This window comes from Carcharhinus amblyrhynchos, chromosome 3, assembly GCF_965287045.1.
Source record: "Carcharhinus amblyrhynchos chromosome 3, sCarAmb.v2.hapA, whole genome shotgun sequence".
In the NCBI taxonomy this organism is placed as follows: domain Eukaryota; kingdom Metazoa; phylum Chordata; class Chondrichthyes; order Carcharhiniformes; family Carcharhinidae; genus Carcharhinus; species Carcharhinus amblyrhynchos.
Window position 1 is genome coordinate 7035482 of NC_137326.1, and position 12659 is coordinate 7048140.

The 12659-nt window shown below is 47.6% G+C and overlaps 2 long non-coding RNA genes across 2 annotated transcripts; both read right to left on the minus strand.

Moving 5' to 3' along the window:
- Positions 1 to 2020: 2020 nt before the first annotated feature.
- Positions 2021 to 7556, minus strand: LOC145341315 (uncharacterized). Its single transcript, XR_013886354.1, has 3 exons — positions 7470 to 7556; positions 5577 to 5603; positions 2021 to 2075 (listed from the first exon to the last, which is right to left on the minus strand). It is a non-coding gene; the product is annotated as an uncharacterized LOC145341315 (long non-coding RNA).
- Positions 7557 to 9729: 2173 nt separating this feature from the next.
- Positions 9730 to 12382, minus strand: LOC145341316 (uncharacterized). Its single transcript, XR_013886355.1, has 3 exons — positions 12346 to 12382; positions 11434 to 11487; positions 9730 to 9783 (listed from the first exon to the last, which is right to left on the minus strand). It is a non-coding gene; the product is annotated as an uncharacterized LOC145341316 (long non-coding RNA).
- Between the last annotated feature and the right edge of the window lie 277 nt (positions 12383 to 12659).

Here is a 12659-nt window from a genome sequence, read left to right on the forward strand (position 1 = left end):
TTAATGATCCTAAAAGGTTTTTATTTCCAGTTACAGAGAAATCCGTAGACGGTGGGAATCACCATTCTACACTCTTAACCCACACTCAGTCCAATTATTAAGCTACATTCCTACTCTGTTCTCTGTATGGTCAAGACCTTCAAGTTTCCAGATGTCCAGATCACCAACACTTGTCCTGGGCCCTCCCCATCAACGCTATAGTCAAGAAGGCCCATCAACGCCTTGACTTTCTCAGGAGGCTAAGGAAGAGTGAGATAATGCATTTTGGAAGGTCCAATGCATGTTGGAATTATACAGTAAATAGTACAATCGTTAGGAGTATTGACATGCAGAGGGATCTGGGCATACATGTCCATCGATCACTGAAAGTGGCAACGCAGATGGATAGGGTAGTCAAGAAGGCATATGACATGCTTGCCTTCATTGGTCAGGGCATTGAGTATAAAAATTGATAGGTCATGTTGCAGCTCTCCAGAACCTTAGTGAGGCCTCATTTAGAATATTATGTACAATTCTGATCGCCACTCTGCCAGAAGGATGTGGATGCTTTGGAGAGGGTGCAGAAGAGATTTACCAGAATGTTGCCTGGTCTGGAGGGCATTAGCTATGAGGAGAAGTTGGATAAACTCGATTTGTTCTCATTGGAACGACAGGTTGAGGGGTGACCTGATAGAAGTCTACAAGATTATGAGTGGCATGGACAGAGTGGATAGTCAGATGCTCTTTCCTAGGGTAGAAAAGTCAAGTGCTAGGGGATGTAGGTTTAAGGTGCATGGGGAAAGGTTTAGAGGAGATGTGTGAGGCAAGTTTTTTTACACAGAGGGTGGTAAATATCTAGCATGCTCTGCCCAGGGAGGTGGTGGCAGCAGGTACTATAGTGGCATTTAAGGGGCAACTAGATGAATATATGAATAGGATGGGAATGGAAGGATACAGACTCCGTAAGTGCCTATAGTTTAAGTTTCGGCAGGGCCTGTTCCTGTGCTGTAATTTTCTTTGTTGAAATTTGGCATGTCTGCTGCAACTTTCAACAACTTTTACAGATGCACCATAGAAAGCATTCTTTCTGGTTGTATCACAGCTTGGTACGGGCTCCTGCTTTGCCCAAGACCGCAAGGAACTACAAAAGCATCTATTGATGACACCACCTTTGACACTGCAGCCTCCGGTTGCAACGTCTTCTGCTGTCTCGTCTCATTTGGCTGGCGTTCCAGCCAAAACCCCATTCAATAGCATCGGACAAATTGCAGCCATGATCGAGGACGGAATATTTCGGCCACTGTTCCTGCGTTTATCTTGTGGATAAGGAGATTATTAAACTAGAAAGAGTGCAGAAAAGATTGACTAGGATGCTACCGGGGACTTGATGGTTTGAGTTATAAGGAAAGGCTGAATAGACTGGGACTTTTTCCCTTGGAGTGGAGGAGGTATAGGGGTGATCTTATAGAGGTCTATAAAATAATGAGAGGCATTGATAAGGTAGATAGTCAACATCTTATCCCAAAGGTAGGAGAGTCTAAAACTAGAAGGCATAGGTTTAAGGTGCAAGGGGAGAGATACAAAAGGGTCCAGAGGGGCAATTTTTTCACACAGAGGGTGGTGAGTGTCTGGAATGAGCCGCCAGAGGTAATAGTCGAGGGAGGTACAATTTTGTCTTTTAAAAAGCATTTAGACAGTTACATGGGGGTAAGGTGGGTATAGAGGGATGTGGGCCAAATGCGGACAACTGGGAAGAGCTTAGTGGGTAAAAATTGACGGCATGGGTAAGTTGGGCCGAAGGGCCTGTTTCCATGCTGTAAACCTCTATGACCCTATTGATCTTTAAAACAGGAATGGAAATAATCCATATTTACCTTGTCACCTTTCTGTCCCGATGGACCAGGGGGTCCTCTCGGTCCTGGGCTACCAGGTTCACCAGGAATACCCTGGAAATGCAATGCATTGTTAGTTCTGCCTGGTATCATCACTCAGCCATGCAAGTTCATTATTTTGGGTGCCGCTCCTAATTCCTAAATACTCACCTGCCGACCAGGGTCTCCTTTCTGACCAGCTCCATCTTCCGGGGTTACCACACCCTGCGGGTAAAGTTTAAATCATCAATCCGTTAAGTTTCTCCATTAAGTTCACGCAAACCAGGCTCACATCCATTGACTATGTCCACACTTCCCACTGCCTTGGTAAAGCAGCCAGCGTGATCACGGATCCGACGCACCCCGGACATTCTCTCTTCCACCTAGCCTTCCATGTATCTTCACCATACCCTGACACCTTTCCTTTTCTGAAGCTGAGTGTGCTGTTTTCAGCTAAGGACTCAGCTAAATACCCCCACCTCAACGAATTCCAGCATTGACAAAGGGTCTTCTAGACTCGAAACGTCAGTTCTTTTCTCTCCTTAGAGATGCTGCCAGACCTGCTGAGATTTTCCAGCATTTTCTCTTTTGGTTTCTCTCTTCCACCTTCTCCCGTCGGGGAAAAGATACAAAAGTCTGAGGTCAACCAACCCAAGAACAGCTTCTTCCCTGCTTCTGTCAGACTTTTGAATGGATCTACCTCGCACTAAGTTGATCTTTCTCTACACCCCAGCCATGACTGTAACACTACATTCTGCACTCTCTCCTTTCCTTCTCTATGAACAGTATGCTCTGTCTATATAGCGTGCAAGGAACAATGCTTTTCACTGTATACTAATACATGTAACAATGATAAATCAAATCAAAATAAGCACATTGAAAAATCTTTGTTTTTCTGTGTGATCTTAATTAGAACAGGATTGGAAATTCTATTTTTTTTTGTTGTTGTTTTTGTGTGGTGTGTCACTGGCAATTTATTTCCCATCCCAAACTGCCCTTGAGAAGGTGGTGGTGAGCTGCCCTCTTGAATCGCTGCAGTCCACACGGTGTCAATGTTATATATTTAAAAAGGATGCTTTAAGAGCTAGTCACATGATATGACGGCGGTGTCATTAGGGTGTGTGCCCAGGCTGCTGCTTTACCTTCAGTTTTGTGTCTGTGCTGAGCAAAGAGCAGCTCCTCAATAAAACCTGTTGTATGTTACTTTGAATCGACATGTGTAAACCAAGTCTCTTTCCGTTCCAAACCCACAACCGTGGCACAGTTAGGATATTGCAGTCGGTATATCCCGTTTGGGAAAAGAGTTCCAGGATTTTGACCCAGTAACAGTGAAGGAACACTGATATATTTCCAAGTCAGGATGGTGTGTGGCTTGGAGGCTAATTTGGAGGTGGCGGAGTTCCTATCTGTCTGCTGCCCTTGTCTTTCTAGATAATAGAGTTTGTGGATTTAAGAGTGCTTCTTAAATAAGATGCAGGAACATACTTCCTAATATTAATAATTCACAGGAGAACTAGTTATGCTTTACCTCTTGAAACTTAACAACATGCCATCAAATAGTGAGAAATGATGCTGATGTGAATCCATTGCATATTTTGGATGCAAATGTTGGATTTTTTAAAATGCTTTCACGGGACATGTGTGTTGCTGGCAAGGCCAGCATTTATTGCCCATCCCTAATTGCCCCTTGAACTGAGTGACCGCATTGTTGTGGGTCTGGAGTCACATGTAGGCCAGACCGGGTAAGGATGGCAGATTTCTTTTCCTGAAGGACATTCGCAAACCAAATGGGTTTTTTACAACAGCTGATAGTAGTTGTCATAGTTACCGTTACCAAGACTAGCTTTCAGTTCCGGGTACATGCTCAGCGATGGAGTTATATGTAAGGCTGTGAGGCAAACAGGGAGGGAAATATGCATGCCCAGGATCCCGCCAAACTGCGTACCAGGAAGGCCGAGGGCTCAACCACACTGGACAATGAACGGGGTCTGAAACACACATAGCATGATGCAGTAAAGAAACCCAACTGAACAGGGCAACAGGGATCACCGGGAGTCATTGGGACGAGAAAAGAGAAACCCACCAGGCACAACCATAGACAGGTCACCATAAGTGGCTCAGATACAGGGATAGGATATTTGACCAATTGGAGAAACAGGAATCCGTGTGACCTGCACCATTGTCCAGTCAAACAGTTGAGGGGGGAGGCGATGGCCGATTGATATTATCGCTAGACTATTAATCCAGAAACCCAGCTAATATTCTGGGCACCCGGGTTCGAATCCCACCACGGCAGATGGTAGAATTTGAATTCAATAAAAAATATCTGGAATTAAGAATCGACTGGTGACGTGAAATCATTGTCGTTTGTAGGAAAAACTCAGCTGGTTCAATAATGTCCTTTTATGGACGGAAATCTGCTGTCCTTACCCCGGTCAGGCCTACATGTGACTCCAGAGCCACAGCAATGAGGTTGACTCTCAAATGCCCTCTGAAAATGGCCGGGCGAGCCATTTAGTTCAAGGGCAACTAGGGATGGGCAATAAATGCTGGCCAGCCAGCGACATCTAGGTCCTACAAATGAATATATGAAAAAAGTATTCAGTGTGGGATATTTAAGATGGTAACATTCATGTTTTGGGGCCATGAGTGTATAACTGACCTCATCATCTCGGGAGAAGGGGAGAAATGATGGGCATTATCTGAAAGCACCATCCGAGGCCAATGGTATGTGTCACAAGACCAGCCTATACAGGACATGGGGTAGGTGCCCTGGTGCCCAACAATAAAGGGCTGGACTGGACCAGACATGGGCAGGGAGACTGCCCTAACAGAAAGCACTAAAGAATCGGGTTCCCACGTAAAGGACAAGTGGAAGGAGCAGAGTCACATCCTTGGAGAGAAAGGGGCAGAAAGAGTAAGCAAAATAACACAGCATGGTGGCGCAGTGGTTAGCACTGCTGCCTCGCAGCGCCAGGGACCCAGGCTCAATTCCTGTCTTGAGTCACTGTCTGTGCAGAATCTGCACATTCTCCTCGTGTCTACGTGGGTTTCCTCCGGGTGCCCCGGTTTCCTCCCACAGCCCAAAAGACGTGCTGGTTAGGGTGCACTGGCCATGCCAAATTCCCCCTCAGTCTACCCGAACAGGCGCCAGAGTGTGGTGACTAGGGGATTTTCACAGGAACTTCATTGCAGTGTTAATGTAAGCCTACTTGTGACACTAATAAATAAATTTAAACTTATAAAAGGAAATCAACCTCTAAAATAAATCAGAAAATGCTGGAAAATCACAGCAGGTCTGTCAGCATCTTTGGAGAGAGGATAGAGCCAACGTTTCGAGTCTGGATGACCTGCGGAATTGCAAGGTTTCTTTAAGAGCTGACCACATGATATGATGGTGATGTCATTAGCGTGTGTGCTGAGGGTACCGTTTTACTTTCAGTTTTGTATCTGTGCAGAGCAAAGAGCAGCTCCTCAATAAAACCTGCTGTATGTTACTTTGAATCTCCACGTGCAAACTAAGTCTTTTCTTTTTCTGTTAAAACCCACAAACCCCTAATGGACAACTCATCCAGACTCAAAGCGTTGGCTCTACTCTCCCTTCACAGACGCTGTCTGACGTGCTGAGATTTTCCAGCGCTTTCTGTTTCGGATTCCAGCATCCGCAGTACTTTTAGTCGAGAATAAATCAGTTTGAGATGATGATCGAATGGAACATTCACTTACTCTCTCACCTGGTTCTCCCTTTTCCCCCTGCAACAGAATGAGAAACATAATAAGGAAAACATCCTGAGAAGAACCACCTCCAGAGATGGATAAACTATCCATTTTGCAATGCCATCAGACAAAATTGAACACTGAACAATCTTCAAATAATTCTGGTACTGAACACAGTCAATATTGACTCTTATCAAAATACAAGTACATAATTAAAAGCAATATTGAACTCGCAAGTTTAAGTTGATTATTCTGTAGCCTTCCAACTGAGTTTTTGGGCCAATAACCTCTCGCCAAATTGACAAGAGATGATACAACTGAGAGCGAGAGCGATGTTGAGACAGGCTCAGATTGGTTTACTCTTGTAAGCAAGGGATGTTCCTCAGGTTGGAGAGCAGTAACCAATGTAGTGCCGCAGGGATCAGTGCTGGGACCCCCTGCTCTTCACAATACAGGTTCATGATTTGGAAGAAGGAACTGTGGCCAAATTTTTAGATGATACAAAGGTGGGAGTGAAGGCAGGCTGGAAGAAGAGATAGGTACAGGCAGAGAAATAGCGACAGGTTAAGTGAGTGGGTCGAGAATTGGCAAACGGAATTCAATGTGGGAAAATGTGAGATTCTTCATTTTGGAAGAAAGAATGGGAATGTGGATTATTATTTAAATGGAGAGAGACTGCAGAAAGCTGGAGTACAAAGGAAATTGGGGAGGCCTTGTTCATGGGCCCCAGAAAGCCAGCATAGAGGGGCAGAAGGTAATTGGAAAGGCAAATAGGGTGCTGGCTCTTATTTCAAGGGAGCTGGAGTACAAATGTTGAGTTGCTGCAACTGTACAAGTTACGAGTGAGGCCACATTTCGAATACTGTGTACAGTTTTAGTCCCTTTATATAAGGAAAGATATGTCAACATTGGAGGCAGTACAGAGGAGGTTTACTAGGATGATCCTGGGTGTGGAGGAACTGCCACGTGAGGAAAGGCTAAACAGGTTGGGTCTGTACTCCTTGGAGTTTAGAAGAATGAGGTGATATGATTGAAGCGTAGAAGGTTCTTAGGGAAGAGATTCTCATGGGAGAGTGTGGGACCAGAGGGCAGCGTCACAGAATAACAGGGAGCTCATTTAAGACGGATTTGAGGAATAATTTCTTCTCTGTGAATCATTGGAATTCTTTGCCCAGGAAACTGTGGAACATTTTAGAACATTTTCAAGATTGAGATGGATAGAATTTTAATCAGTCGGGGAATTAAGGGACACTGTGAAAAAGCAGGAAAGTGGACTTAGTGCATGTTAGATCAGCCAGGATCTTATTAAATGGCAGGACAGGCCTCAAGGGCTGAGTGGACTACTCCTGTTCCTTGCCCTGGTCTGTAGTTATACCAGCATTCGCGCATTGCAGTTTTGAGCACAACTGGAAGAGTAGTTTCCATATGGGAGGGCGGCAGATGGAAGTATGTAAAATTTAGATGGGGAGCAGACCATTCGACCACAGAAAAACTTCTTCAATCCCCCCACAAATAACATCATCAGATCTTTTACAGCCACCTGAGGAGGCGGACAGGATCTCAGTTTGAAAGTCCCATCAAAAGACAGCACCTCCGGCAGTGAGGCACTGCCTCAGTACTGCCTATGGAGTGTTGGCCTACATTTCGTGCTGAGGGCTCAGGAGTAGGACTTGAACCTATGACCCTCTGAGTCGGAGCGTTCCCCATGGAGACACAGCTGACACCAAACAGCATTCGTACCGAACATCACCTCCGAGAGATTCAGCTTTAGGTCAACGACAAACATCAAGCACAACAGAGGAGCTTCCAAGCAACTTAAAGGGATGGGGTGGGTATTTCGCACTTGCTTTTCATTTGATTGTTCACGCAAAGTCATTCTGTTTGGATGAGATCACAACGTACCTTGATAGACCTCCCAGGGGGGCCTGGAGGACCAATGGGACCTTGTGGTCCTATTTGGCCACGAGGTCCAAATTCGCCCCTCAGTCCAGGGAGACCAGGTGGCCCAGGAATACCCTGCAATAGAGTATCGAAAGAGGTGTTAACCACTGACCATTTCTAGCTACCATTCGCAGACTGCGTCAGATAATAATTTACTGCATTTTTATAGCCCCTTTACTTGGCTAAAAATGTCCCAAGGCCCTCGACAGGAGCAACAAGATTAAAAGGAGGCATTGGCCTAGTAGTATTATCACTAGACTATTAATCTAGGAATGCAACTAGGGGACCTGGATTCGAATCCCGCCACGACTGATGGTGGAATTTGAATTCAATAAAAAAAACCTGGAATTAAGAATCTATGAAACCATTGTCGCTTGTTGGAAAAACCCACTTGGTTCACTAACGTCCTTTAGGGAAGGAAATCTACTGTCCACCATCTGCTGTGGCAGGATTCGAACCCGAGTCCCCAGGACATTAATCAGTTCATCAGCTCTGACAAAGGTTCATCCAGGCTCGAACCGTCAGCTCTATTCTCTCTCCACAGGGGCCTGTTGAGATTTTCCAGCTTTTTTTTTCCTTGCCTCAGAACATTAGCTGAATTCCTGGATTAATGGTCTACTGATAGTGCACTAGGTCATCACCTCCCCACATGCTGTGGTGGGATCCAAACCTAGGTCCCCAAACCAGTCCCCTGGATCTCTGGTTACAAGTCCGGTGATGACACTGCTTTGTCATCATTTTGGACTCTATGCCTCTAATAATAAAGCCCAGCATGTAATATTCTTTATTGACTATATCTCAACCTGTCCTGTCACCATCAGTGGTCTATGCACATAGACACCAAGGTCTCTCTGCTCCTACATCCACTTTAGAATTGTACCCTTCACTTTATATTGTCTCTCTCAATTCTTCCGACCAAAATGAATCACTTCACGCATCTCTGCGTGAAATTTCATCTGCTACTTGTCCAACCATCCCACCAAATTGTGCAGGATGGCACAGTGGTGACCACTGCTGCCTCCCAGTGCCAGAGACCAGGGTTCAATTCCAGCCTCGGGACAGTGTGTGGAGTTTGCACGTTCTCCCCGTGTCCGCATGGGTTTCCTCCGGGTGCTCCGGTTTCCTCCCCACAGTTCAAAGATTAGGTGGACTGGCCATGCCACATTTCCCCTTAGTGTCAGGGGGACTAGCTAGGCCAAATACATGGGGTTTTGGGGATAGGGCCTGGGTGGGATTGTGATCGGTGCAGACTTGATGGGCCGAATGGCCCCTTCTGCACTGTATGAGTCTATAATTCTAAGTAAAGCCACATGTTTGAGAAATTGTATATTAGACATGGTAAAATTGTGTGAGTTAGCGCATGGGTAAGGTGCTCTTTCAGAGAGTTGATGCAGACTTGATGGGCTGAATGGCCTCCGTCTGCACCGTAGGGATTCTATCAATACTAAGGTTACAATTTCCAAAAGGTTCCTCAAGTTTTCTCACTCCTGTGGGGAATGTACATTCGCTGAACAGTCAGAATGAGATGGATCAGACTGCTCGTCAATGGAGCTGGCACAGACTCGATGGGCCAAATGGCCTCTTTCTGTGCTGAACCTCTTTATATTCTACACCACCGCCCACTGCTCAAGTGAAAATTGAACTCAGGCTGTGCATCACGAAGAAATTACACATCTCTCTCGACGAGAGAGAGGTCTGAGTGTGACCTGATAGAGGGCTTTAAGAGTTTGCCAGGATAGATATGGAGAAAATCACAACATGAATACAAATAGACACTAATAAATCTAATAGGGAATTCAGGATAAATCTCTACATATTTTACCCTCTAATTCCTCCAACCTACACATCCCTGGACACTAAGGGGCAATTTTAAGCACGGCCAATCAACGTAACCCGCACATCTTTGGACTGTGGGAGGAAACTGGAGCACCCGGAGGAAACCCACGCAGACACGAGGAGAATGTGCAAACTCCACACAGTGACCCGAGCCGGGAATCGAACCCAGGACCCTGGAGCTGCGAAGCAACTGCGCTAACCACTGTGCTACCGTGCCATGCTTACCCTGGAAATGGAAGGACTTGTTGCTGGGATAAGAGGAGGCGACTTGCGTGGGGCATAAACACCAGCACCGGCCTGTTGGGCTGAACGGCCTGTCTCTGTGCCAGGCATTCTGTGTAACTGAGTCTGAGCAGTGAGAGAGTGTACTTACAGGATTACCCGGGTCGCCCTTCCTGCCAGGATAACCACCACCTCCGGTTACAAAGCCAGGTTCACCCTGTAAGAGGAAGAAATGCACAAATGATAGGAGCAAAGAATCTGCACTGATGTAGCGCCCCCCCACCCATCCACAGGACATCCCACAACACCTGACAACGAAGAGATGGCAAGAGTGCCATAATCTGAACCTTACGCTCTCTCGAGGGGGGGGGATCTTGAGGTGGGAACATGAGAGATTAGTGGTGAGATTCTCTGGCCTCCAGCCAGAGGAAGGACATGTGTTGTTTTGGAATTGCCATTAGCGTCACCCCCACATTGGCAGGAATCCCAAGGGTGGGGGTGCACGGCCAGCGCGACTGGAGAGTTTCACCGACGTGAACAGCCAGAGAATTCCAGCCAACATGGCCAATTCCTCAACCACGGAGTCAGGTAAAAAATCAGCCCCATCTCCTCTGTTTCTCCCTCCAGACAGACCTTCTGAGTATCTTCATCAATCTCTCTTCATACCTTTAATTTCTGGCATCTGTGCTAATTGGTGCCACAAATTAAGAGTTTGCAAGGATAGATATGGAGAAAATCACAATATGAATACAAGATAGACACTAATAAATCTAACAGGGAACTCGGAATAAATGTCTTTAAGCCAGAGAGTGGTGAGGTTTTGGAACTCGCTACCAGTTGAGAGAAATGCCACATTCAAGGGAAAACGAGATAAATAAATAAGCAGAATCATAGAGTCCCTACAGTTCAGGAAGAGGCCATTGGGCCCATCACCCTCTGAGCCGCCAAGGTGGTGATGTTTTTCCTCATATTTAAATCTATTTAAATTGATGGTAATCGGGTTCAGGCTGGGTGTGAATATGATTATGTCACCGGCGGGGATGAGGGGGTCATTCTAAGATCTCCCCGGCACAGATCCCATTCCGGCTCTCTGGCAAGAGTTGGTGGACACCGTGGGAATGGCGGTCTACGGTGAACAGGGCCCCCCAGTATCTCCTACTGCCAATTTTCAGGGAACTGCGATGGGAGCACGGGACTTGGGAGCAGGAGTAGGCCACTTGGCTTTTCAATAAGATCACGGCTGATCTGGTTGTGGTCTCATCTCCGTCTGACCCACCCCCCCCCCACCCCCCCCACCCCCCCCCCCCACCCCCCCCCCCCACCCCCCCCCCACCCCCCCCCACCCCCCCCCCAACCCCCCCCCAACCCACCCCCACCCCCCCCCCAACCCCCACCCACCCCCACCACCCACCCCCCACCCCCCCCCCAACCCCCCCCCACCCCAACCCCCCCCCCCCAACCCCCCCCCACCCCCACCCACCCCCCCCCCAACCCCCCCCCACCCCAACCCCCCCCCACCCCAACCCCCCCCCACCCCCACCCCCCCCCACCCCCACCCACCCCCCCCCAACCCCCCCCCACCCCCACCCCCCCCCCCCCAACCCCCCCCCACCCCCCCCCCCAACCCAACCCCCCCCCACCCCAACCCCACCCCCCCACCCCAACGACCCTCGAATCCCTTGTCAATCAAACATTCGAAAATTTAGTGACCCAGCCTCGACTCTCTGGGGGAGAGAATTCCGCCCGATCCTTGAAGAGAAAACAAGTCCTCAGGATATATCAATACGGCACAAGAAGCTTGAACGCACACACACTTAAATACAATTCATATTCTTTGTGCATTGTTAAAGAGGAGATGCGTACAGACCTTTTCTCCTTTTTGACCTCTCGGACCAGGATGTCCTGGTATTCCGTGTTCTCCCTGAAACGAGAAGCTGATATTTTACCATCAATGGCCATGGTTATCCTCCCTCCTGTTTGGGCACCATCCTCGCCAGCTTGCGGGGAGGCATGAGGAATTAAACACCTGCCCTTTCACAACCTCAAGACAACCCAAAGCTTCACAGCCAGTGAAGTGTTTTTGTGAGGTGCGCCACGATTGCAATGTGGGAAATTCTGCAGCCAACGCCTGCGCAGCTAGCCCCATTACTACTGCTCTTAGAATCATAGATTTCCTACAGTGCAGAGGAGGCCATTCGGCCCATCAAGTGTGCACCAACTCTCTGACAGAGTATCTTGCCTCGGCCCTCTCTCCCACCCTATCCCTGTAACCCCCCAAATTTTACCATGGGTAAGACAGTATCGACAGTACAGAAGGAGGCCATTCGGTCCACTGAGTCTGCACCAACACTCCTGAAGAACATCTTATCCAGGCCCTATCCCTATAACCCACTTACCAGGGCTAATTCCCCTAAACTACACACCTTTGGACACAAAGGGGCAATTTAGCATGGTCAATTCATCTAACCAGCACATCTTTGGGAGGAAACTGGAGCGCCCCGAGGAAACCCATGCAGATACGGGGAGAACATGCAAACTCCACACGGAGTCACCCAAGCCGGGAATCGAACCCGGGTCCCTGGAGCTTGTGAGGCAGCAGTGCTGCCCATAGCTCAGCTCCAACAGGAGAGGATTCACTGACTAACAGAGCCACTACCCACAGCTCCCCACTCAAACAAGAAATGGCCATAAGAGACTTCAGCTGATAAAACTCTATTGACAAATCTTAAACTGAAGAAAGATGTGGCCACAATGATCCTTTGCTTCAATTTATACTTACACGTTCACCTCGCAATCCTGGGACACCTTGACTCCCCTAAAAAAGAATTATAGAGTGAGTTATGGAGTCATAGAGGCTTACAGCACAGGCCCTTCAGCCCAACTTGTCCACGTTGCCCAGTTTTTACCACTAAGCTAGTCCTAATTGCCCACATTTGGCTCATAGCCCTCTATCTTACCCATTTAACTCTCTAAATGCTTTTTAAAAGACAAGATTGGACCCGCCTCTACTGCTGCCTCTGGCAGCTCGTTCCAGACACTCACTCAGAAGTTTGGAATGTGGGTGTTTATTGTCTAACCTTCCTTGAACACAAC